The sequence below is a fragment of the Camelus bactrianus genome, chromosome 30 (assembly GCF_048773025.1).
Source record: "Camelus bactrianus isolate YW-2024 breed Bactrian camel chromosome 30, ASM4877302v1, whole genome shotgun sequence".
In the NCBI taxonomy this organism is placed as follows: domain Eukaryota; kingdom Metazoa; phylum Chordata; class Mammalia; order Artiodactyla; family Camelidae; genus Camelus; species Camelus bactrianus.
Genome location: NC_133568.1, coordinates 23,049,275 through 23,074,953, shown reverse-complemented (window position 1 = coordinate 23,074,953; position 25,679 = coordinate 23,049,275). Strand labels below are relative to the sequence as shown.

At 38.6% G+C, this 25,679-nt stretch overlaps 1 long non-coding RNA gene across 1 annotated transcript in view; it reads right to left on the bottom strand.

The window, feature by feature from the left end:
- LOC123614553 (uncharacterized) overlaps nt 1–25,679 on the bottom strand; it is a 62,311-nt gene that overhangs the window by 5,254 nt on the left and 31,378 nt on the right. The window contains exon 3 of the long non-coding RNA XR_006721985.2: nt 13,754–13,802. This is a non-coding gene — a long non-coding RNA (uncharacterized LOC123614553). The remainder of the gene's footprint in view (nt 1–13,753; nt 13,803–25,679) is intronic.

Sequence of the window (25,679 nt, the reverse complement as noted above, 5' to 3'; positions counted from 1 at the left end):
ATCTCTAAAATTCTGGTTGTTTTCCAAATTGTAAATTTCTTACTTCAATTTTATATTTTTCTGACTAAATTTTTCACACTTCCATCTGTGAAAAGAGTCCATGAATCCTTTTATTTAAACTGTTAAGGCTACTTGAAGTTTGAGTCTACCTAAAGTCTATTTCTCATCTTTATTTAGTTTATATTTTTGAATCATTGGTTGGTCTTTGTGAAAAATAAAAGCTTTATTGCATTTGTGGTGATTGCATTATGTGGTGATTTTTTTTTTGCCCACAAAGGGCAAAAAATTCTTTTTTACATAATTAGATCATTCAGATCGCATTTCTACTGTGTTACTTTGTAACACCTTTAACTCTAAGAGTGTCAGAACTATACTTGTTGCTACATATCTGTAATACAAAATAATAAATGTCTAATAAAATCCTGAATTCTGCAGCAAAATTCTGTATTTCTTCCTGTGGCTTAGGAAAATTTTAATTTTTTAATTTTTAAAAATTGTTTCCATACACACACTTTTCCAGTCTCCTTAGACATAAACATTTTTGTCAGGGAGTTTCTGTAAGTCCTGACTTTTGAGACCTTAGGAAAGAAGAAAGTAAAAACATGGTTTACAAGTGGCTGATTTCCTCATTAGAGATCTTTTTAATGCCCATCTAAAGCCTACGATCACATTGTTTTTTGGCAAGTTATACTTTCATAATTTGTTCATCTAGGTTTTAGGCAGTGTTTTTCTCAAAACATAAAGGGTTTTTAGATCACAAACCCACTAACAGTGAGGCTTCAGTACTAAACCTCTTCTTAGAAGCTCCCAGTTAGGTTCCTACACAACTTCCTAACATCGTTTCTTTTTTTAATAATAGACTACTAAATTACTAAAATTTACATCAAAAAAAGTGACACTGAAAAAACTTTGAAGCATTCTACATCCATGCTGCTACAATACTTTTTCATTTCACAATTTCCGTCTCAAAGACAGTGATTTCTGAGGGGCAATGATTCAACTTTGGACTAACTTGTGGTTTTTGGCACTGTTATAAATGCGTGTGCCTGGACGCTCAGGCTTTCCTTGTCTCCAGGAACTCATGCAATCCAATCGGAATCAATAAGCCGATTGTACCGGGTAACTGCAATTTGCAAGGTTTTTCATTCTAGCACTTCCGGTTCCAATATGAGCTTTAGAATCAGAGTAGCTACTCCTTATGGCTGCCAGTCTGCTGTTTAACTCCCCAGACCTGGCTATTCTTTGAGTCCACAGATCTGACACACAAAAAATATAAAATATAGGGTCAGATCCCTGCTGGTCATTATGCCTACCAAGACGTTCAGTGCTGAGGTGGACCAGAGCTCCACTAATTGAGGAGGTGAATGATTCTTCTTCTGTGTCTCCCTATTGAAAAGGAGCAGGTGGCATTCAGCTCAGAGCCACGGCTCTCTTCCATCTGCTTTCATCCGCCCTGGCCCGGATGCGCACGCACTTCTGAGGTGGCGGTGCTGGAAAGGGCTCAAGCGGCAGCAGCCAGGCTGTCAACACATCAGACTGCCCTGCGCTTCACTAGCTTTGCTGCTGACCCTTTCTCCATGGCAACCAGTTTCTTGTTTTATAATAAAACCTTTTCTGAAAAATCTGGCTTCTGTCACTTTGCTCCTCCATTTTCACAAGTGTGTCCCAGTCACAACTCTGGCCTTCCATCGCTACTTTTGTTTATGGATCTATTCCTCTGGACAAAAACCACATGATCATCTCAACAGATGCGGAAAAGGCATTTGACAAAATTCAACATCCATTCACGATAAAAAAGTCTTACCAAAGTGGGTACAGAGGGAACATATCTCAACATAATAAAAGCTATTTTATGACAAAACCCACAGCCAACATAATCCTCAACAGTGAAAAGTAGATTGATCTCGAACCAATTATTTAATTGTACTCATTTTACCTTGATATTTAAAAAGTGATGATTGTATCCTTATGAGAATGTCATTACGTTTAAAGGACATAATCCACACGAAACTTCTAGCTCACACTGGGAGTGTCGGAGACACCTAGAAAATGCCTGCGCCTCTCTTCTGTTTTCTGTGAGGATTTGCTGAATGACACGGGGCGTGTTCTCTTCTGTGTGGTCCTGTGTTCCTCTCATGATGCACATGACGTGGACATAGAAGCTCAATACCATTAATGACAGTGGCATTCTGATGCACTGAAAGCAATGTACAATCCTTGCAATTTCCTAATCATTTCATAATTTTTATGAATAAGACGTAAGCTGCTTCTTGATCTTCTGGCTAAGATCTAGTATAAATAACACACCTTGAGTACTTCTTAGGTCACCAGACACGTGTACATTTCATGTTTTAACTGATTTAATTAATCCAACAACTCTCTGAATTTCACATACCTGATGCTGGAGACGAGGAGGGAAGCCTAGGGAGGGAAGATGACTTGCCGAGCTGCTGACACTTAAGCATGAAGTTTTAGATTCTCCCATTGATTGTAAAAGGTAGCAACAATTGTAACTGCTGATTGATTTTCTGGTTATTAAAGCAATTTTCCCAGCTGCGTGACACTGCAGTGTATTAGTCTGGAGAAGTCTAGTCGGCCATGGTGTACACTCAGGGTCCTGGGAAAAAGGCAGTGCAGCTCTGCACCTGAATGTATGACTGAGTTAGGTGAGCACAGTCCCCACGCAAAACTCGCCACTTACACCAAAGTGGTAAATGATAGTGTGTCTCTCCACACACTCGGCTAGCCCTGAAGTCAGAGGTGCCTTACAGACGTCACCGGGCACAGGCTGGGCGTCAGGTCACATGGAATCTGCTTTTCCGAGAGCCAGTCCTGGCCACTGCAGGCTATGCTGCTTGCGCAGAATGTTTTTGCTTCCACATTTCCCAGTCTCATTTAAGTGCATCTTTTTTTGTGTGTGTTGCTCAGACAAATACTTAGAATCAGTCCTGGCACATAAAATTATAGGAAGTTAAGAGGAGCAAAAAAACCTTGGTTATTGGCAACACCATTGACATTTTCCTTCTCATCAAGACCTCAGATTATCTTCTATTAAAAAGTCGCCCACTTTAAGACACCGACTCTTCTAGGTTCTATACTTCTTTATCACCATACTGGTGCTGGGACTCCACGGGGGCCAGCTGGACTCCCTGTTACAATCTGTCAGCGGGGATGCGGCGGGGGACAGGAAGGCAGGAGGGTGGAGGTGGGACTTGGTTCTTGCTGTTGCACTTGCTGTTTCTCTGAGCAGTTCTCCGAGCAGCTCTCCCCCAGCCCCATGCCTAGGAGCACCGGCTGATGAGTAGCAAGTCGTTCCAGTGTCCGGGTTTTCGCTCACACTCCCAGAACTGTCCTCATGCTTCCCTCTCAGAGGCACTAGCGCCAGGCGGGCAGTTCCCCCTCCTGAGAGGTGTAAGTCTCAGCTCTGCCGGGCATCACCTCTGAGCTTGTGACCTGTCAGAACCATCTGGGCTGCGTCTCCTCCTCGAGTCTCAGTTCTAAGACTCTGGGGTCCCTTATCCTCACAACTGGGAGATGGGAACAGTCCCAGCCTCGCCCTTCTGCGTCCCCATTCCCAACGTCGTAGCTCCTTCCTATGGCTATTGTCTCTTTTATCTGCAGGATTTCCTTTTTGCCTTTCAAGTCCTCCAATATTGTCCAAACAATTCCATGGATCAAATTCACTCTAATTCAATAATTGATGCAGATTCTATTTTCCTGATTTGACAGTGACTGCTACGGTACCAAGTGCCAAATTTGTCCAAGAAACTCAATCCTAAAGGCTGTGATTCTGGGATGAATTAGGCTGTGCCTTTGGACTTGAACACAGTGATGCTCGCAAACTGGAAATGGGATACCGGTACTTTGTGGAATGGTGTGGAATCATGGTTAACAATCATCAGTCAATTTTGATAAATTACCTACTGAATCAAATGCCTTGGGGAACCAAGTGGCTAGTGCAGGTGACTGTATGACAGTAATGATAGTTATAATGACTCTGGGTGGAACAAAAGCTTCCAACTGTATTGAAGAATTTACAGAAAAAAATTGACGAGGATGAAGCTTTAATTCCCCAACTCAAGTAATGGGAACTATTTTCCATCACCAGTCATCCTCACATGTTTGTATTTTATTCCTTATCTTTAAGCTAATGGTCATCTAAATAGACAACTGAATTGTGAAAAAATGACATATTTAAACCTGAACAAAAAGCAAGCCTCTATTGTACACTTACCGCCAATACTCAGGATTAGACTTTTTCAACCTTGAAAAATCAGCACGAAAGATCTGGCTGACATTGTTAAGACCCCTTACACCCTAACGCAGAGGGAACACCTGACTACTGGTCCTCTCCGAACACTAGGAGGGAGCAGCCCAGGAGAACAGTGGGGCACGTGAGCCGAGCACGCTTGGAGGAACAGCCTGTGGAGAGCAGAGAGGAGAGCGGTAGGAGTTACTAAAACCGAGGATACTAGGTTAGCGGTAAGGACACGTGGGACGGATCCCGAGGACGAGCTGTGGGAGTGTCTGGAGGAGTCATGACATCAGTCATTGGCTACGTCCAGTCCTGGAGTTCACAGCGTCATCCAAGGACGCTCACGTCTGTAGGGGTTGAGGTTTCTCCTACAGTTACATCCTTCTGATTTCTCAGGAAACTTTATCACAAAGTATGACTTAAATTTGGTTAAGAACGTTTTGGACAGTGTGATTATTCCTTTAATAGAGCTCAGATCTCCCTCTCCTTAGCTTGTCCTGTGAATTGACCAAACCAGGCGCCAGAATACACAGTGAACAATGTGTGTGTGTGTGTGTGTGTGTGTGTGTGTATTTTTTTTTTTTTTGGCATGGAGGGTTGCTTTTGAGTTGCCTGTATTTTCTCCTTAAGGGCAAAGTGAAAAGTGAAACCTCCTCTCGAGTTCTCCCCACTCAGAGACGTCTGCATCCGCTCAGGGGTCCGTGAAGAGGAAGAGCGCACAGTGAGCAAGCGGGCGGGCGTCCTCTCTAAACGCTGCTGCACGGAAGCCTGGACGTGTTTAAAAATGACCTCCCCTTTGTTTTCTGTCCTATTCATTAGAGGATGGAGTTTTAGGAGTATCGTTCTTTAAACTACCATGCTCAGCTTTTATACATTCCAATAGCAACTGACACTGGAACAGAATTCCGCCCACCCAGGTCAAAGCTACCGATCTACCTTTAACCCCAATGGGGGAGGCATTCTGACAAGTGCCACTGATAAGGAAATAAAGTATGGTAGGTGATGGATGTGTCTGACCATTTAAAAGTCAATTAATAAATCTTCAAAACTGGACTAATATACCGATGGTAACTTTTACCTATAAACACGTGGCTCAGCTTGTCTTAGCAAACACAGGGCATGTGCTGAAAGGCCTAATTTGGCAAATCGGTAGCTACTACTTACAAAGTCTTACAGAAACTGTCTGGTGTTAGTTGCCTTATTATTTCCGCTGGGGTATTTAAAAAAAGACAAAGAAGGAAAAATGATGTTTCTAAACTTCATCAAATCGCTTGAAATTTTTTACTTAAAAATTGCAGATATGTCCTATTTTGCACTTTCCTGGCATTGCATTATGATACCCCTGCGGGGCATTTCAAAGCACATATTCTTTTCGAAGACTTTGTCTTTTTTTTAATTCACTAACTTTAAAAGACTGATTTTATTTTACAAAATTCATCCAAGAATTGAAAAACTCTTAAAGAAGACATCCTCTATGCATTCATTGGATGCTTCTTTGAAGTTGGATTTTGCCTTTGAAGACTTTTGCATCTTTGAACTTAGCCCTTGCTAATATATTTGTAATCAAAAGAGAATTGAAAGTGTTGGTTGTTTTTCATCATCGAAAACTTTCTACTGGAAATTCAATTTTATTGAGACTATACATAGCTTACAGTTTAAAATTCTCATTAGTAACCTGGATTTCTTTTTAAAAAATCGGGATCCCCCCACCCTGGTGAAGAATGCAAAGTTTATTCACTGGTTTTTTTTTTTTTTTTTTTTGCCAAGTATTAACCCATCACTCATCTTTAAATTAAGTTGTTAAACGATATTGACTAAGGCCAATTTGTAAGGGTTTGTGCTGACGATAAGGGGGGCAGAGATGAGTGGTACACGTAGGGAGCAAAGCCAAATACACAGGAAATTGCAACCCAGTGTAGAAGGTCTACCCGACCGGGAAATGGCAGGGGGTCAGACTCTGAAGACCAGGGGAAGTTTGGGGGAAAAGTACATCGGGAACCTGTTCTCTGTGGATTGCAAGTGTCTGTACATCTTGCAAACAGAAGCAATGACTGCCTTGGTTCTGGACTAACTTTTCAGGGATTATTTGTGCAGCAAACAGCCTTGGAAGTGAGAGTCAGCGTCTCCCTCTGGAGTAAAGGGAAGAAGGCTTGTCTGCTGTCCAGTATCACAAAGACACAGTTTCTCTCTACGGTGACGATCAGGCAGGCTTACTGCTGACTATAAAAGATCCGGTTCTCTAGGCCCTGGGTTCTTGCCCTGTAACACAACTCACTGTGTGTGTGAAGCATAATCTGACCACGTTCGTTTCACTTTGTCAGAAGTGAAACTCAGGGGAAGAGCACAAATGCTGATATCCTGCCTACGTGTATTGCTTGTGAATCCGACACTGCCCTTCATCTCTGACACCGGGGTTTCGTGACTTCCGTCAGCATCCAGGGACCGGTGGCATCTAACTGATGAGCTTGAAACTAGCAAACACTCAGACCCTTCATAATGGGGCACAGACTCTCAAATCCCGACATTCTTCAATCTGGACGTCAAAAATGCCAATTGAACCCTATCTACTACTACTAGTATTGTATTATACACTGAAAAATAGAGTGTGCATAAATTGCTTTCTTTTCCCCACTTTAAATCTGGGGCCTGGTTAAACATTAAGGTTTAATCTTTAAGCGTCAGGATACAGCTGCTTTTGCAGTTGCAGCAAGGAGGCAAGGCACCGACTTGGCTGAGCAGCCGCCGAATCCCTGGGTTTCTCCTCAGGACAATTTTCCCACGTTACTTTAAATTTTGGTAGAAATGTTCACTGGATTGTCTTTCTGAAATTTATGTTATCAGCTTAATGATTCAAGAACCAAGCTAATTCATCTGGATGGTGCCCTGCTGAGGGAACTCACTACCTATTGCTCCTGAGAAATTGCTCCTTATGCCAAAATACAAATCTAGAATAATCCTTCCATTCCTGGCCCTTCTGGGACCCGCCGGGTCAGCTTTATCTGTTCAGTAAGAGAATCCTATTATTAGTCCAATAAATATGAGCTGTCTCCCTTCCCCATTTCTTTTTTTTAATTAAGTTGACCACATTGATTTTAAATTGCTTTTAACCAAAAATTCATAAGTGACAGATTGAGAATTTCTTAAAGTTCTGTTTGTGTTACTCTACTCTGATAAACAATAAAAGAATAAATTAGAATCTGAATCTGAATTTCAGTTATGATAGAAAAGGAGACATTACAGTCCAGTACAAATTATTTGGGATCTAATCACAAATTGCTTTGTTCTCAATGTCACGCAACTTCATCTCCCTCGGATAGACAACACTGTTGAGCCTAATTAGTGTCATGTTTCTAAAATGAGGATTTTAGGAGCAAACAAGTCAATGAGAACTTGTACACCTGTTTCTGTTGTAAAACTGCTTGGAGATGTAACTGTGTGTTTTAGCAGGTGCTACTGAAAACAGGAGACTGCGGTGGGGGTGGAACTCTGATGACACAGTGACGTTTGCTGCCATGACCACCCTGATTGTTTGCATGAGACTGAGAACTAACTAAACTGTTTCTCTTTTCCATTTTGAATAACCATTAAAGCTTTGGTCCTAGAGATATTATACTAACATCTTATCAAGTACTTAGAGCATACACCTGACACTGGAACCAAGGGGAGACAAAAGTCTGGGCAGATGACGTCACTAGTTTGTTCTTTTTTTTTTTTCTCTCTCCAACTAGGCTCCTTTTTCTTGCTCAGATGATCTTGGGAATAAAAATGTTCAATTCAATCAGCACATAGATTGGTTAGAGAAAAACACACACACACTTACGTAAGTATGTCATACATACAGTTTCCCCTCCACGATGATGTCCCCAGTGGACTCAGGGACAGACGGCACACCTAGCGCACACACGCCTCCATCCTCAGATGCCCTGAGGGGTCAACAGCTCTTAAACCTAACTTAGCCCCACCCTGATCTCTCCAAGGCCTCAAGGGACTGTGTGGTGGCACAAAAATGCTGATATTTTAACTCATGTGGGTGCTAATACCACGGAAACATATCTGTACACAGGTGACAAGACAATGAACAAGTGATACAAATCACAGAGTTTTTCTGGTGCTCTATACTCTGTTGACTGCAAAACTTTTATCTCATGAATTAACATAACACTTTTTTCCTTTATTTTTTTCCCTTTAGTTTTATTCCTGATTAAATTTTCTTATTTTGGTACTGCCATCTAGTAGGAGGATAAATAGAGTGTAAATTTTTTTAACCTAAAGTGGAGCATTTAGCACTTGCTGCTTTTTAATACTTTAGTGAAAAAACACAACAGAGTCCATATTCCAAGTTATCAAGCAATGCCTGAGTGCCGCAGTGCAGGGCAAACAGGAGAGTCTGGACACTGAGAGGCCTTAGCGCAGTCGTGGAAAGATGCCTTCTCACAGCTGTGAGTGACAGTCAATAAATCCCCAAGTGGGAAAAGGAAACATCTAACACAGAGAGGAGCCTGCACATGGTGACTGCTACCATTTTTATCTACTGGGTCCAGATGAGCAATAGGGCAGCGGTGACATGACTATCCTAAGTGATGGGGTGGCTTGTCACACTTGATGGGATCCCACAATGACATCCATGGGCTTGGAAACGACAGGGGACAGGACGGCCCCTTGCTAAGGGCATGTGTTAGTTATGTACTCCCAAGAGGCCAGGACAGCCAGAAACATCACATCTAATACTGAATAAATCATTTTTATACCCTCTGCTATCAATCTGGAAATGACATTTTGTTGCCGTGGTGAAGAAACTGTCTAAAGGCTGAGATAAGTTAGGGGTGAACTCATAATGGAAAATAATCAGATTCTTGGCAAAGCAGGCAACTCCCTTAATAAATATCAAATTATTTTCTGAGTACAAGGCCCGTTGCTCTTTGTTCATGAAATATTCTCGGTGAGATGCTCTTTCGTCGCCCTTTCCTGGCTGTCTTTTCCTCTTCTTTTGGGGTCTCAGATTAAACACCGCCCGGGGAGATCCAAGCCCCTCAGTGCCTCGTTCTACGCGCTACCCGAGTACTCTGCTTAGTTCCTCTTAACTATTTATGTTAATAACCATAAATGAATGACCCTGCACACTTGAAATGTAAGCCCCAGGAGAACAAGGACCATCTCTGTCTGTCTGTCCTTTGTTCTCCCATACCCAAGGGAGTTACCTGAAAATCTATCTGAAAAACTAAATGAGTGCAGTATCTTCAGAATATTTTTCAATTTTAACACCGATTACCTTGCAAAGCAGTTTGGTAGTTTGGTTCTCAAATTCGTTAATCTAGCTATAACTAATCACCGCACTCAATACAAGACTTTGGTTTTTCTAAATGATAATACATTTCTTGTTTGCTTGGCATTTCTGTTGAGGGCTCTCTATCAGGACTCTACTGCTACCTGGTGGTGATACAGTGAATTACAGGCAAACATCCTGGGTGGGGGGTTTGGGCCATAGTAATTTCTCAAGAGAATTCACCATTTCTGCTTCAGCGAATCAACAAGGCATTATATCACATCTAAATCTACGCATCTGAGTTAATCGGATATAATGTGTGAACATTTATAGAAATTTACTAAGTCACTGTTGATACTCATAATTTAATCCAGCATATGATTAAGGTAAAGCATGCAAATTAAATGCATAGAAAAAGACACCTGTATTTTGCCTTATGAGTTTATAAATAGAAATGTGTTCCCATAGTAAAAATCAACATGTTTTGGGGAAAAAGAATTTTTTTTTACCATGAACAATAAATAATACAATAACTATTTCCCCAAACATGGAGACCATTAAAATCCTTTTGAACCGGTATTTGTGACGTTCCTTTCTGTAACCAATCCACAGCTCATATAGTACCTCTCATAGAAGCAGACACCTAACAACAACAACAAACATTGCTGAATAAATTCTCAAGGCCAGTGGACAGACCTGATTTCCTTCTTAGTTTACACGATTGCATTAGGCAGGTGACTGCTCCATCTGGCCAATTCAATAAGAAGTTTAAAGTTATTATGTTTAAACAGAGGTAAAATAAAACCATCTGTCAAGCAAATCAAGGGTTATTTTTTCCTTTCTTTTTAATCATCACGTAGGAAGGATTTAGAACCATAAAAGCAGGGTGATTGTTTAACTTTCAATGCACGGCATGTAATTCAGTGAACAAAACTGAAATCTGACATTGTTGCCTTTTAAGATTACTGGTAGTCAGCTAGAGGGGAAAAACAATATGTAACATGTTTCTCTACCTGACTTATGTTTCTAGTTCCTGTAAAATGTCAAATTGAAGGTGACAAGGAGCAAGCTTCCTACTTCAAAATGTAACAAGAAAAGGCTCAGCCACGTGGTCCACAAAGACGTGCAGAACATCATTTTTACTGACAGCAAAACAGATTTTTTTTTCCACAGAGGCAAGTCCAAACAAACCTACTGCATTTTTATTACATTTATTTTCAAAAAGTCAAGCTTGCTGTTAATATGCTTTTGGAATATAGCTGTTTTTTGGTATTAGCATATATATGAGATATTTGCCTAGATACAGGAACCCACCTAATATTGATTTAATAGACTGTAAGGGAACAGTAGTGCTACTACTTTGGCAAATGATTTTTTTTCAAGGTGGTTTAGAATATATTCTTCCTAACATATGTGTTTATTTTCGTATTCTCCAGAAAAAAAATAAAGAACGGCTTGCCATGTGCTACGCTTTGTCTGAATGTCTGGCAAAATATAAAGTATTATGATGAAGTTCCTGCCTTTAAGAAGCCAACTGTTTGTTTAAAAAGAAAGGCCATCACCAGACAGAGGAATAAATTCTTAAACAGGAGCAAACATGAGTACCGAGGAAGGGTACTGACTTCCATGGTGAGGAAAGGAAAGCTTCCCACAGTAAGCGATGTTACATTTACAGTGATCGTGAGCTTTGCCAGCACAGCAGCTACCTAAATAAGTTACCCCCTAGGAACCTGTGTCTCCTCTCCATTATTTTATAATTACTGATTGCTTATTGACTGATCAACTATATTTTATAACCTAATTGGCTATATTATAAACTAGCAGGAAATCTGAAGACCTCTATTGTACAACAGATTTGAGGGGTTGGCTTTTATTTTGTTTTGAAAAAGATATATTTAGCTATGGAACAAAAATGGCCAGCCATCTAGTTAACAAGACACTTTAAGTTAATCTGACTTGGATTTGATTCCATAATGGGGCTGATATTTCTTATTTTTTTTAAAAAAGACCCTAACATTGATGGATACCATGGAATTAACTTGCTTTGCCTGACACTGTAACTGAAATTGTTTTACTAAAGATTTTACTGGGGGCACTGAAGAGGAGTTGGGTGAATCTGTTTATTAACATCACATACTTGATACAGCATACGTGTAAAAAATTCCCAGTTAAACATTATTTTTTCCTAAGTCCCTTGTGTTTCCATAGCCATGAAGGTTTTTTTCTTTCTCTTCCTGTTTTCTTTCCAACTTGTAACCTCACTTGGACATTCTTAGCTCTGCCATAGATTGTTCACTTAAATCTTTCATGCATTTCTCTTTGATATTTAGGACCATTCAGTACTTGTTCAATTCCTAATCTCAATATTTATTTAGCAAAATTCTAATCAGCCAGACGTGTTTCTAGAGTCTTCTCAGAAGATAGCTGAGAGGCCATTAGTATCATATCAGTCTCGTGGCATTACAGACAACCACAGCATTTTGTCACAGTATTTCTTCCAAAACCATAGTTTTCTCTCAAATAGGAATTTTGAAATATAAAGTGTACTCTATTCTGTTATTCATAAATATACATTCAGTTTTGAACTTTTAATGAGAGCATATGATATAGTTTATGTTTTAATGCAAAAACAAAATCGGAACATTTGCAGGGAGTATTTCAAAAGAGGTAAACTCAATGTACTGAGTAGAATGAGAAAAATATCCCCCCATCTGTTTCACACCTTTCTAACAAGATGAAAATGAGTAAGAGTGAATAGCAGACCTTGGGAAATATACTGATGCTGAGTCTATCTTAGAATGATACATCTAAACTATGAGAGAAAACTGCAATCTGGTGGCACATCTCCCCTAGGAGAAATGTTTGCTACCACTATTACAAAACAGTTCATGGGAAAAATTGAATAATAAGAAAATGATTTATTTAAATGTTGCCTAGGCTACTTATGTGTTTCAATTGTCTTAAAAAAACGGAATACCAGACATGAAAAAGACAGGAAAAATGTCCCTCTGATCTGGGTGTGTGAACAGTAAGGAAAAGAAAGGAACAGCATTATGGTCTTATCTCTCGTCCCCCTCCCTACAATCTACTACAGCAAGTTTACCACCTATGCAGGCATATCCTCTTGGACAGAGCCTGGCTGTTTTCGGGTATAATTTTTTATTACTTGCCTAATTCTATGGAAGAATACAGGTTACATTAAAAAAAAAAAGCTAGCTCTGTAGATTCTTTATCTTGCTTCCATCAAGAGTAAAACAATATGAATCTTAGTCCTGAGTCAACTTCCACATCAGCTACAAAAATTACTCACATAAGGCATTTTGGGATTTTATAGACTTTACACAGAGCATTTTTAATGGTCCTGAAGAAAGTTCACTTTTTCATAGCAATGTCTCCAGGACACCCCCTGCCTGCCCTAACTTTCCCCTCCCTCCCAACTTTTAATCACCTCCCTCCAGGTCGGGGTTCTACACTCTCCTACCTCAATTATGTAGAAAAATGTCTCCTCTCAATGCTACAAACCACACAAGGACTGACAGGTGCTCAAATTCAACCTAAAGCTATTATTAAATTATGCTCCTCAGCAAACACTTTTATTTCCCCTAAGAGGACCTCTGTCCCAACTGGTAATATAATATGCTATCATTCTCAACCAGAGACTTCTAAGTTGAGAATTTTAATCACACTCATCATTTTCACTCTAAATTTTGTTCAACAGTATGGCTAATTCAAACTCTTATTCAGAGTTGAGACAGTTTCAGCTCTGAGATGCACATAAAAGCAGAGGTAAGAGCACTTTTTATTGTTCATTTCAACCTTGAAATGATTATCTTACTAATTAAATTTTCATGTCCAACCATAAGACCTGTTCCTCTATTCCAAACAGCATACATCCTACTCCCCAGTGAGGAATTACTGCTGCTGCTGCTGCCTCAAACGAAAAACACACACAAAATAATAAGAACAAAATTCAACAGTCCTGTCAGTGCGTCCGGGAGGAAAGCAGTGGTCCACTCCGGCAGTTGGAGATTTGTAAAATCTAAGTGTCCTTGATGGTTCTCGGTTGCTTGGCAACCGCCTTGAAACTGACATGGTGCACCTGTAGCGTATTCATGTTTCAGCTGTTCTCTGATACAGAGAATCTCTTTCCTGGATGGAGCCTTAGAAATCCATAGGTTTTTAATCTAAGTGAATTATGATACAAAGTCATGAAAAAAGATAGTAAAGCTTCTCACCTTTTCCCGTTGTTCTTCCTGAAAGACTGAGGGCGGTGATGTTCTTCCCCTGCAAAGTCAAAACACGCAGAGTTAGGACGAGACTGTGCGGTGAGGGGAAGAGGCGGTCGCGTGTTCCCCCGCTGCTCACCGCCTCCTAAGCCAAAGATTCTTATTTTAGGAGGGGAGAGGGGGCGAAGCGCTTGATGGCGGAAGAGACCTCCGCACTCCGGAAAGTAAGAACCCCATAGTAAGAGTACCCCCCGTACTCACTATCTCAAAGATAATAAAATATGGAAGACAGACTATCTCAGAACATTTTCTTTAATAACATACAGATCTTCCTCAACTTATGACGGGGCAATGTCTTGATAAACCCATAGTAAGTTGAAAATATCATTAAGTCAAAACTACATTTAATAAAGCTTACCTCCCAAGCATCATAGCCTAGCCTCGCCTACCTGACATGTGCTCAGTACAGCTACATAAGCCTAGAGTTGAGGAAAATCATCCAACACAAAACCTGTTTTATAATAAAGTGTTGAACAGCACATAGTTTACTGAACACCGCACTGAAAGTGAGAAACAGAACGGCTGTCGGCACAGAGTGGTTGTCAGTGTCCGGCTGTGGACCCTCGTGATGGCCTGGCTGACGGGGGGCTCGGTCACTGCCGCCGCCCTGCATCACGAGAGGACCTCAGCCCAGGAAAGGAGCGAAATTCAAAATTCGAAGTACTGAATGTGCGTCACTTTCCCATCATCTTAAAGTCAAAAAAAAAAAATCATAAGCCAAACTACCGCTGAAAGTGAAGGACTGCCTATGTTTAAATGATTAAAGGTCACACCTGGGAATGTTCAGACAATCCACAGAACATTCTAAAGTGGTAGCTATCTCACAGCTGTCAATTTCTATATTAACGCTGATGACTTATTCACAATTATTGGTTACTGTGACAGCAGCTTCTCTTCCTTCAGTGTCATCGTTAACTCCTTATGTGAGCAAAATGACCATTTGCTTAAAAGAAAATTCAAAACAATTAATAATTACCTTAAAATTGTGGCTTAAATCAGAAATATGGACTTGCTCCTACAGTTAGTAGACATCAGTGTCCTCATTATTTGCTACAGATTCGCCGTTTTAAAATGGGAAATTGTTTTTAAAAACTTACTAAGAATGACTATTACAAGTACATCTTGGGGCATTCTACTATTTTCTGCTTATGATAATAAAAGATTGGATGCCACCACAGTTAAACAATATTTGGACATTTAGCAGAAATTTGAATGTCTTCATGCTGTTCTGAAGTAATCTTTTTCTAGACATATTTCCCCACTGGTCACGGGGTGAGTGCTAGAAAGGCCGTAGCCTGAAGACTGTTTATCTCCTGGAGACACGGATTTGTTTTCAGGCATCTGACTCAACAGAGGGCAACTTACACATGTCTACTTCACAGACTGTTCTCTAATTTAGCAAATAAAACAGAACATCTTAGTAAATTATCCACTTACTGCAGTAAAATTTCATATTCTAAGTTATGAGCTCTCATCTGCTAAACACATTTTAAGCACTCCTCAATCAGAGCGGAAATGTCCGTTTCAGGCACTGGGCAGGGACGAGACAAGCACTCCAGACAGGGACGGTGTTTCAGGCAACTAAGGAGCTGTGGGCTGGCCACAGAAGGGGGAGCTCAGAACTCGATGTGCTATGTCTGGGTGAGAATAAGGATGCCTGGACCACGGTTTCAGACAAGAAGCAATCTTACCTGTCACGTGGGTCAATTATCACTACCGAGGTGAGGAAATTGAGAAAGAGTGGAATTTAGTGAGGAACCCAAAGTCATTAAAATTGCTGTTGACAAAAAAATACAATCAGACTCCTTGACTCCCACTATAAAACAGAAATCTGCTATCATCAGATTATAAAATTGTTTACGGAAAGATCTATGAGCAATAATGTAAAAACTATTAGAACTAGAGAGAGTTTAGTAGTCACTTATTAATAAAAAATAAGTAAATAAATAAGCAAGCATTTTTGCCGTATTTTTCAAAAGTCAGTAAAAAAAAAAAAAACAGAACAAAATACTTCATTCATGCTAGAAACATATAAAAATACCTAAAGCAAACTTAACACGAGGCTTGAATAAATGAATTGACATAATGTAATTAAAAACAACTCAAAAATATTTTTAAATTAAAAATGAGACCACTACACACTTATTAGAATGGCCAAAAGCCAAAACTCTGATAACACCAAGTGCTGGAGAGGAATGTAAAGCAACTGTAACTGTCATTCATCGTTGGTAGGAATGTAAAATGGTACAGTGACTTTGGAAGATGGCTTGTGGGTTATTTTGTAAACAAAACCAAGTATACTCTTACCATTAGATCAGGCAGTCACACTCCTTGGTATTCACACAAAGGAGCTGAAAACTCATGTCCACACAAAAGCTTGTACATGGCTGTTTACAGCAGCTTTATGCACAGTTGCCAAAAACTGGAAGCAGCCAAGATGTCTTTCAGTAGGTGAGCGGGTAAATAAATACTGGTGTAATATTCCAGAGGATGAACTATCATGCAGTGCAAAAAGAAATGAGCTCTCAAGCCACGAAAAGACACTGAGGAATCTTCAGTACGTGTTAACAGGTGAAGGAAGTCAGCAGCTGTGATACAAGGGTAAGGGGAAGATGATTCATCATGATGTTTATTGTGAAATATATTTATGAGGTGTTAGGAAAAGAAACAGGCTACCAGCAGTATGTAAATTACTCTTTTTTTTGTAAGGTCAAGATGTGCTCACATAGAAAACACCATTCTCTCTGGGTACACATTATATGTGCAGGGTTTTCTATCATTTCTGTTTCTTGATCTGCCAATATTTTCCCTTAAAGTAAACATGTATGGCTTTTGTATTATAAATTGTGCTGTTTACGATTAAAAGTAGTTTTATTTGTCTTATATATTGAGGAGCTATGTGAGGTCACATGAAGTGAAGTTTTAGGTACTCATAAAAGAACTGATACTAACTAAAAAGGAGTATCTATGATTCAGAGATGCTGTTTGGTATTTGAGAAAATTTCAGAAAAAAACTGAATTATGAAAGTTTGGCAAAGTGTTAATATCAACAGAAAAAATCCACCATCACTTTTACTCTTAATGACCATATTTTGTCAACAGAATTTGAGGTATAGTAGTTACAACAGAATTATAGGTAATATAACATGCACAGTGAACATCGTTTCAGATAAACAGGGTAACAGTCGAATATAAAACAATAATTTGTATCTAAGCAGTATCATAGATTTGAGGGAATACAATGTTAGAATCCGGCTAAAAAACCAGTAGGTCAATAGAAATTGAATATATCATAAAACTTTTATTCAAGGATACTTGGATTAGAAGCAAACAGCACCAGAGTTTTGTACAAATTCAGGGATTTTATGTACTCAAAGTTAGACATGCTACTTCGTCTTCTCGCTGATGTTAATTAAGTGCCAATTACGCTGCTTATTCCCATTTAAACTTAGATTCCATCAAATTCTGATTTACGCCACCTGCAGCCTAAATCAAGCACTCTTCTGGCAGCAATCAAGCTTCTTTTAAAATAGAAATAAATTGTTTCCACACTGGAAATGGCTACCAACTGTAGGGCTAGGAAGAGGGTGAGGGGAGAAGGGTAGTCAGCTTGGTACAAAAATTGAGGGGGCACTAAAAATCTCAGTAGCCATGGTTAATGATATTTAAATGCAACTTTTAAAAATATAAATTAATGCAAATCTTTAGCATGAAAAAAGATCACCTTTTAAAATAAATTATGAGCTGACTATAATTTATTGTAACGCAGAAAACAAAAATCCGCTTTTAAGTTAAAGTTTGATAAATGACTGGTGGGCAAAACAAAAAAATTTTGACTGCAGTGCTTCTCATCATTTATCAAAACCCTTCTGTAGTAAAATTTTTAAAGCTTGACTTTATAAAAGTTTTAGGAATAAAATGCAAATTCTTGGAAGACATGTCCAAATCATTACAGGGTTCACCAAATTAATGATTTAACAAATGAGTCCTTTGACAAGGTAGGTATGTTCCAAAATCCACCACAAACTCTCATACCAATCTGACTATTGCTTTGTCAACAGTTCACCAAGTGGCCAAAGAATCTAGTGAAACTAGCAAGTGACAGGAACACAGAAACAGTCTACAGAGACAGAAGAAGAGGGAAAACACATGGACTGAGAGTTGCACTATTTTGACCATTCTGAAAAAAATGCAATCCATCTATTGCTATCAAACATGTATTCATTATCTCAGACTGAAGGAGGTTACAAGACCTGAGCATAGCCTATGGTCTGGAGTCTTAAACTGAGTCAGGTTGGAACACGAACCACGGGTCCTGGATGGGAAGGAAGGATGGTTAGCTTGTCTGAGTTGCTCTGACTTTATTTTGTTACTGAACCAGTGAATCCACAGTAACTCGTGCATGAGCTTGAGCTGCAAGTGAATGGGTCCCTGAGTCTCTCCAAGTTCCTTAAGGAAAACTGCTTTAATTTCTGTGGCTAAGAAACATTGCGAAGAGAAGCACCTACTTATTCAGAAGAGTCTGTAGCACACAATGTGCTGTCTTTAAAGCACTAGGTGAGAGAGGAGGCAGGTGTCCCCGGCTACGCGTGGCATCTCAGCCGCATGTATCTGCATTATATTTTCACTACGTGGTCAGGCCTACAGCGGATTCCCTGAGCCCCCACCCACAGGTACTCCAGCAAATTGATAAGCGTATCAAGGAAGACATGCAAACGTCTATGGACAAATTCTGAATATTCACCTAGTCACACAGTAACAGTGTGTCTAATGAGATTTAGGTTACGATAGTTCAGAAAAAAATGAGCGAAAATCTCACCAAAACTCAGCCTCTCTCACATGATGTAAGAGTATTCCTAAAAAGCGAATCAGGAATATAACAAAGGCGAAACACAACCAACCTCACGTAATAACCAACCTCGCAGAGTAACTCACTGAGAAAGACCAGAAGAAACAAATGCATGCTTAGCTTTATTATTAAAGCTGACATGAATCTTTAATCTACTTCAACTGATGTCTAATTATTTGAAATTAATCTAATCAAACATGTAGACACGGGTTAAGGGTTTAGTCTACCCATCAGAACTGTGTGGTGATGCCATCACTGCTTAAGACGAGGGGAATTCTGAAACTACTTGGAGGCTGCGTTATTTGAAAGGAGTGATAATGCGCTTTTCATCTTCTCTCCATGCACAATTTATCTAGGGGAAAGTTAAAATATTTAGCATAACATTTTCCAATTATTGAGTTATTAAAGTTTCAGAAAATAAAGAACAGATGAGATCTCTTTACATGATCTGTACACCAAAAAAGGTTCTCTATTTCCATTATATCAAGAAGTATTTACATATTAAAAAAGCATTTGTCTGATAAAATACATCTCGTTCTTCCTCTCACATTTTTTCAGCAGTCTCCAGAATCTCACTTGACAAGATGTCTCTCACTGATCAGATATAAAACAACACTTCATTCCACCAAAAAGTACTGAGTGAGCACCTGTAGACATGTTAACTGACCCAATGGGCACAGAAGTATATCTTTAAATTACCGCATAATACTCAGTGACTTCGCTGTAGTGTCCTGAAGTTGTCCCAAGGCTTTTGAGAGCAAAGTCCACCATGAATGAAACAGAATGGCAAATTCGGTAGCTTCACAACTTATGTGAAAACTTGATTTGGTCAAAAATAAATGAAAGCTATGACAGATGAGGAACTGCCAGGTACTCCTCTCTTGATATATAGTTTTAAATCATGTTTTTATCTTGCAAAGGTGATAGAGATGGACCTTGATTATTTATATTTTCTACTTGTTCCTGTTTATTTTTTAAAAATAAATCTCTACCTTGATTCTGTCTCTTGGTTATGATTCTCAATAGATACAATGGAAAATAATCTGAACAAGAATATATATATAAATACATATATAATCACTTTGCTGTACACCTGGAACTAATACAATGTTGTAAATCAATTATAGTTCAATTAAAAAACTCAATAGATTTGAAAATATTGAATAGTTATATTCATTCAAAAATAATGCATATGGACATGGGGTCATGAGATCTGAAGTAAGCCATGAATTTAACCTTGGGAAGAAATACTGTGAAGATACAAAGAGCACCTACTGGGACAGTGTTCGAGCCAGATGTGGAAGATTTCCACTAGGGTTAACCTTTATGGAAGACTGGGCAGAGTCCTTGCAGACAGCAGTATCAGAGGCAGAGAAACCAGAAGAGAGCAGAAAGAAAAAAAAAAAAAGTGTAGAAGAAAAACTGTAGCACTGTAAGCACTGTAGATTTCAGACAACCGTCTATCACAGTAATGAGCACATTTTTCTATTGCATGTAAAGGTCATTTGTGATCACTTTTATGTGTTCAAAGAATAGATTAAATCAGCTGTACTGAAAAAACACGACACAACTCCCAACTGTGCTATATATTTAATAACAGCTTCTTTGCAAATACTGCCATTAAGAGTTATATTAAAAATGAACCCTTAAAGGTTGAAAAACAAGCAGTTATCATGTTAAGCTAGGAATTAATTTAGTATCACTCTGTAAATTGTAGGCATTTACACTGAAAATAAAACAATTCATTTTAGAAATTACTTTTAGAGCAATTTCATCACTGAGACAAAGTCTTTTGTTTTACTGACATTTAACTTATCCTTTCAAACTGTAGACATATTTACAAATTCAAAATTAAAGACATATTCTTTAGTCAGAATAGTCCTTTTCCAATTCACGTCAGGTTTTACAATAAGCCATGGAAAAAACAGATCTTTCTGTGTCTCAAAGGGATTTTCCTGACATTAAAAAAAAAAGCTGACATACTTTTATTAGATTCCATGTCATTTTCCAAAACAGCTGTTTCAAGAAATATCAACTGAGTTCACATGAAATATTTTGCCTTCTAGCTTCAGAAAGCCCCAGGAAGATCTCTGTCAGTGTGCCTGACTGTGAAAACATGAAATGGTGCCAGTCCTCCAGGGAAAGAAGTGTCGTAAGAGTCAGAGCTGACATTCTCTGCCTCTCTCTGTGATCCAGAGACAAACTACATCCAAGCCAAATGATAACTCGACATTCAGTAGGCTAACAACATTTTGCTAAACACACCCCGTGCATATGTCACTACACAGAGCGGAAGTACCTAGCGCGATGCTTCTAGATTCTGATGGTGTCTGCCTTTGGGTGTATGTTAGCCCTTCATTAACTTTGGACTCCTGAGTCCTGACAGTGTTCTACTGCCAGGAAGTTCACTCTTAAATCCCCAGGCCAACCACGAGAGTAGGTTTCCAAAGCCCCATAATGTACAAAGGAAGCATGTACTTACATAAGAGAAGAGATTAAAAGGTTCTATTGCAAAAACTAAAGAAAATGGCCTATGTCACTTAAGCACTCTCTGAGTACTCAGTTCAATTCAGTCCAACACACCTAATTAGTCCAACTACATTCATACGACCTCAGTGGGGCCTTCACAGATACAAAATATTTTGATCTGGCCAGAAGACAAACTGCAAAACAAGTTGAGAAACTTGGTTCCAAGAATTCCAGGGGAAACATGTTCTCCAATTACTGAAATATAATTTCTTAAGCTCTTCTTGCTTATTTTAAAAGTGCCAATAAATATAACAGTATGTAAGTCATGTCAGAAAATATATCCACTCTTTTAATATCAGCAACAATGCAAATAAAATATTTCTCCTTTTTACAAAGGAAACAGGGACCCCAAAGTTCCCCTTTTCTGAATTTTTCTTGTCAGCTAAATATGTTAAGAAACCAGAGTTAATCATAGTCAGTCTAGTGGTGAGTCAGTTCACTGCAATTTTATTTAGCCTTTATATTTTAAAATCCTTGAATTAGAATGCAAAATATCTATTTTATATATGTCATTGATAAGGGAAATAAATACAAAATTTACTAACTGACCTCCAATAATTTACCTCTTCTGATTATCTGATACTCAAGATTCTCAGCGTTTGTTCTTTCAGACTTACATCTTCTGCTGGGACAGTAATTTAACTCATTATGCCCAAATTTATATAAAGTCAAACAGAATCACTGTCACCAAATCTATAATGATAAGTTCAGCAGAGCTGCTGCAGCATTCAGTGAAAATTATCATTTTGTCAGAACATTTTCTACCAATTTTGACAGGAGAAGGAATTTGACTTCCATGGTGTTATTCTTGGTTTTAAGATGAAGATTTGCTTTATCAATAAAGACACAGAAACATATGTCCATGTACACTGACTAAAATCAGATTTTGGAGAATGGTTGCTGTATTTTTAAAAAAAAAAAAGCCATTAATTTGAGCGTGCTGCAATTGCCATTAAAATTTGAAGCAATGTGAGTGAAACACACTTTCAGGCCATGTGATGAGCCCATGTGACAGATATTAGACTCACTTAAAAGGGGGCAGCATCTTAACCGAGGATTTCTACATTGTTAGTATGTGTTCTTTTGAGAAATTTCTATTCAGATCCTTTGCCCACTTTTAAATTGTGTTACTAGTTTTTGCTTTAGAGTTGTGTGGGTTTCTCATATATTTTGGATATTGACCCCTTATCGGATATATGACTTGTCAGCATTTTCTCATTCCAAAGGCTACCGCTCTGTTATTGCCTTTGCTGTGCAAAAACTTAATTTGATGTAATCCCACTTGCCGACTTTTGCTTTGTTGTCTGTGCTTCCAGAGTCATATCCAAAAATTCCTTGCTCAGACCAACATCAAGCAGCTTTTTCCTTATGTTTTCTTCTAGAAGTTATACAGTTTCAATTCTTATATTTAAGTCTTTAATTTATTTTGAGCTTTTTTTAGTGTGAGATTAAACCCTTAAGTGTTTCTCCCATAGTGATAAACTCACCCTTCCTGGGTTTTTTTTTCGTATTTTTTTCCCTCACTTAAAGTCATCCAGATGACAATCAGTCACTTTTACACTTTTAAGTTTTTTTAAAATCTTAATTATCATGGTTTTGACAATTTGGATATTATTTTATCACTCATGCCTGATACTATTCGAGGTCTTACATCTTAGGGAATATGGTGAAGCTTTGATCAGACTTGGGTAATAACCTCAGGTGGTGACTCACTCATTCTTTTTTTTTTTTCCAGGAAGAACTGTCTTCCTAGTGACCGCCGGCAATGTCCAGTTTCCATTCACTCTCTAATAAACTGTGTAACAATCCAGATTATGATTATGACTAATTTGTCTTTTCCTGAGTTTTTAAAGAATGCACTTTAAAAAAAAGGCTCTGAGACAGTCTGACCATAAGGATCACATTATACAGGGAATTAAAAACTGTACTGATCCATTGGAAATACTCTGAGTCACTGGATATGAATAGAGCCCAGGGCATATCATCTGTAACTTTCATCTTTCATATTTTCCAATGACACAGGAGCAAGACTTTCTGCTGGAAGTGAGGTGCTGAGAATTAAGATGGGACCTTCAGAAAAATAATGAGGTCTGGAACAGCATCAGTGATATGTAAGTAAGTTGACCATAGACTAGTAAAATTAACAAGGAAGGGGGGATACAGGGAAAAGAATAAGTAACACTGTAATGAAAAGAGGAGGGGAAGAAGGGTTCACAGACACTCTCTTTTTATGTTAGTTACAAATAACATTTACACAGGGATGCATTTATGTAGAACATATGTATCTCATTTCTTTTTAAATTGGGTAGTTTACAATATTTAACCACATATTAAGAATATTTGGAATATATGTTATATATATATATATATACACACACACACACACACATGCACATACATCTACATCCCTATTTTAACTGCCAAGTAAAAGTGAGTATGATAAAGCACATTAATATTTAAAAAGTACCTTCAAATACTTAAAAATACTCAACTCTCCCAACTGTTCTTTTATGGATACAGATTCAGCTTGATGTAAGGATAATCTTCCTAGCACAAAAAGAAAAATACCCATCAAATGCTAAAATTCAGGATTCTTGAGGTATTGAATGATAGCGAAATCTTCCAAACCTCCAAGAGCTTCAAAAATGAGCTGCACAAAACTAGTAAATGGTGTTCTGGAGACGATTCAAACATAAAAGAGAGCCTGACCTCATAACGTCCCAATGCCTTGGAACTCTTCATTCTCTAATTATCAGAATAAAACTCTCTCTTCATGGCTCCTTGGCTTTGCATCAATGTAAAGTGTTGAAATCACTAATTCCACTGTATGCCAGATGGTACCCCAGGGATCACTTCCTAATTAACCTGGCTCTTACATGGCATCCACTCATTTTGGTTTTACTGACATTTTATCAGCTAAAACACATTTCATATTTAAACAGCTTATCAGCTGCATTTTAGACAAACGGGTACGGCAAGGATAATATTCCTCACCTTTAATGAGGGACTTAACACATTTTTTGTGCTTCCATTTCAACCCACTCTAATTGCTACCATGGTAAGATGAACACTCTGTATCTTTAAAGCTTTTATGATACCAAATACAGATGACTGAGTTCACTAGTTCTGAGCATTTTATATTTAAAACAAATTAAAATCACTGAATGTTGAAATTACAACTCTTACCATGGAATATATAATTTAATTCAGGTGAATGATAACAGTGAATAAGGCACATAAAATCTCTTGGAAAAAAAGTCAGCTCCCTCCGAGAATGCAGTCTGCTTTCACGGTCACGGCCTTCACATGTTACATGTCCTAGATCAAGTCACAAAGCCTCCCTGAACCTTGGGTTTTGCCTCTGCAAATGAGGGTATCACAGTACTTCCCTTATGCAATCTTTGACGGTATTAATCAAAATAGTGCAGTTAAAATATTTAGTATCAGATACAAGAGTAAGAACTCCAAAAAATGTTATCTGGGAAATGTCCTAGCAAAACAATATGAAGGATTGTGTCTGATCTAGTTCTAAAGTTAGAATCACCTTCCAGGAGCAGCACACTGCTAGACTAGACCTGAGCAATCTGTATCCTCCAAATACCACGCCACACTCTGACCGAGATAAACTTGAAAGATCACATTGGGGCAGAAGTCAGTCTGTCTTGAACACCAGGGGAGAGGTTTGCCACTCCAGGAACCTATCAGCTCTGATGCTCACTCCCACCTCCCTGGAGACGTTCTTAGAACCACACAAGGCTTCTCTGAATAGTCTCATGAACCGCTGGTGTCATGTATTTTAATAACTAGCGTCTAGAAGAGTAGTTCTCCATAATAAACTTTGTAGAGGATAATGCACAGAAATTTCATTTATTTACCAAGTGGAAATACAAGGACTTTTGAAGTCAACATCCCTGAAATTCTCATGAATGACTTTATAGGTACCTATACAGATATTGTGGACCTAAGTACGGAATTTTAAAAATAATTTAACTATAGATTTATATCTAGGCAATCTTTTACAAGCAAATCTCATACTATATTTCCTTAAAAATGGCATGTTTCCATACTGCAATTTACAATGAAGTAAGATACACTCTAGTGAGAGTTTGCAGTCAGTTATTAAGGGTTATAATCAACAGTCCACAAAGAACTAACTCTCCCTTTCTGCATTGTTGGAACAGGCAGATGATATATTAGAAATTTCCAGTCTAGAGCTAGAAAGTTATTAGTCACCTGAACTCATTTATTTCAGAGTGGTGCCATTTCTCTAAATATAGTTCGGTTTCACATCTGTATGCTGACATTGTAATTTAATAGCCATCAAAGTGCTATAAATGGAAAGGTTTTTAATTCGATGAAAAATTATTTCAGATTACTTTTATGGAAGGCAGACTAAGTATAAGTGAATCATGTATGAATGAACCATGGAGCATTTGTGGGGATGTTACAGAAACCCTGGGCTGAGCTTGGGCTAAAACGTTCGCTCAGTCATTCATG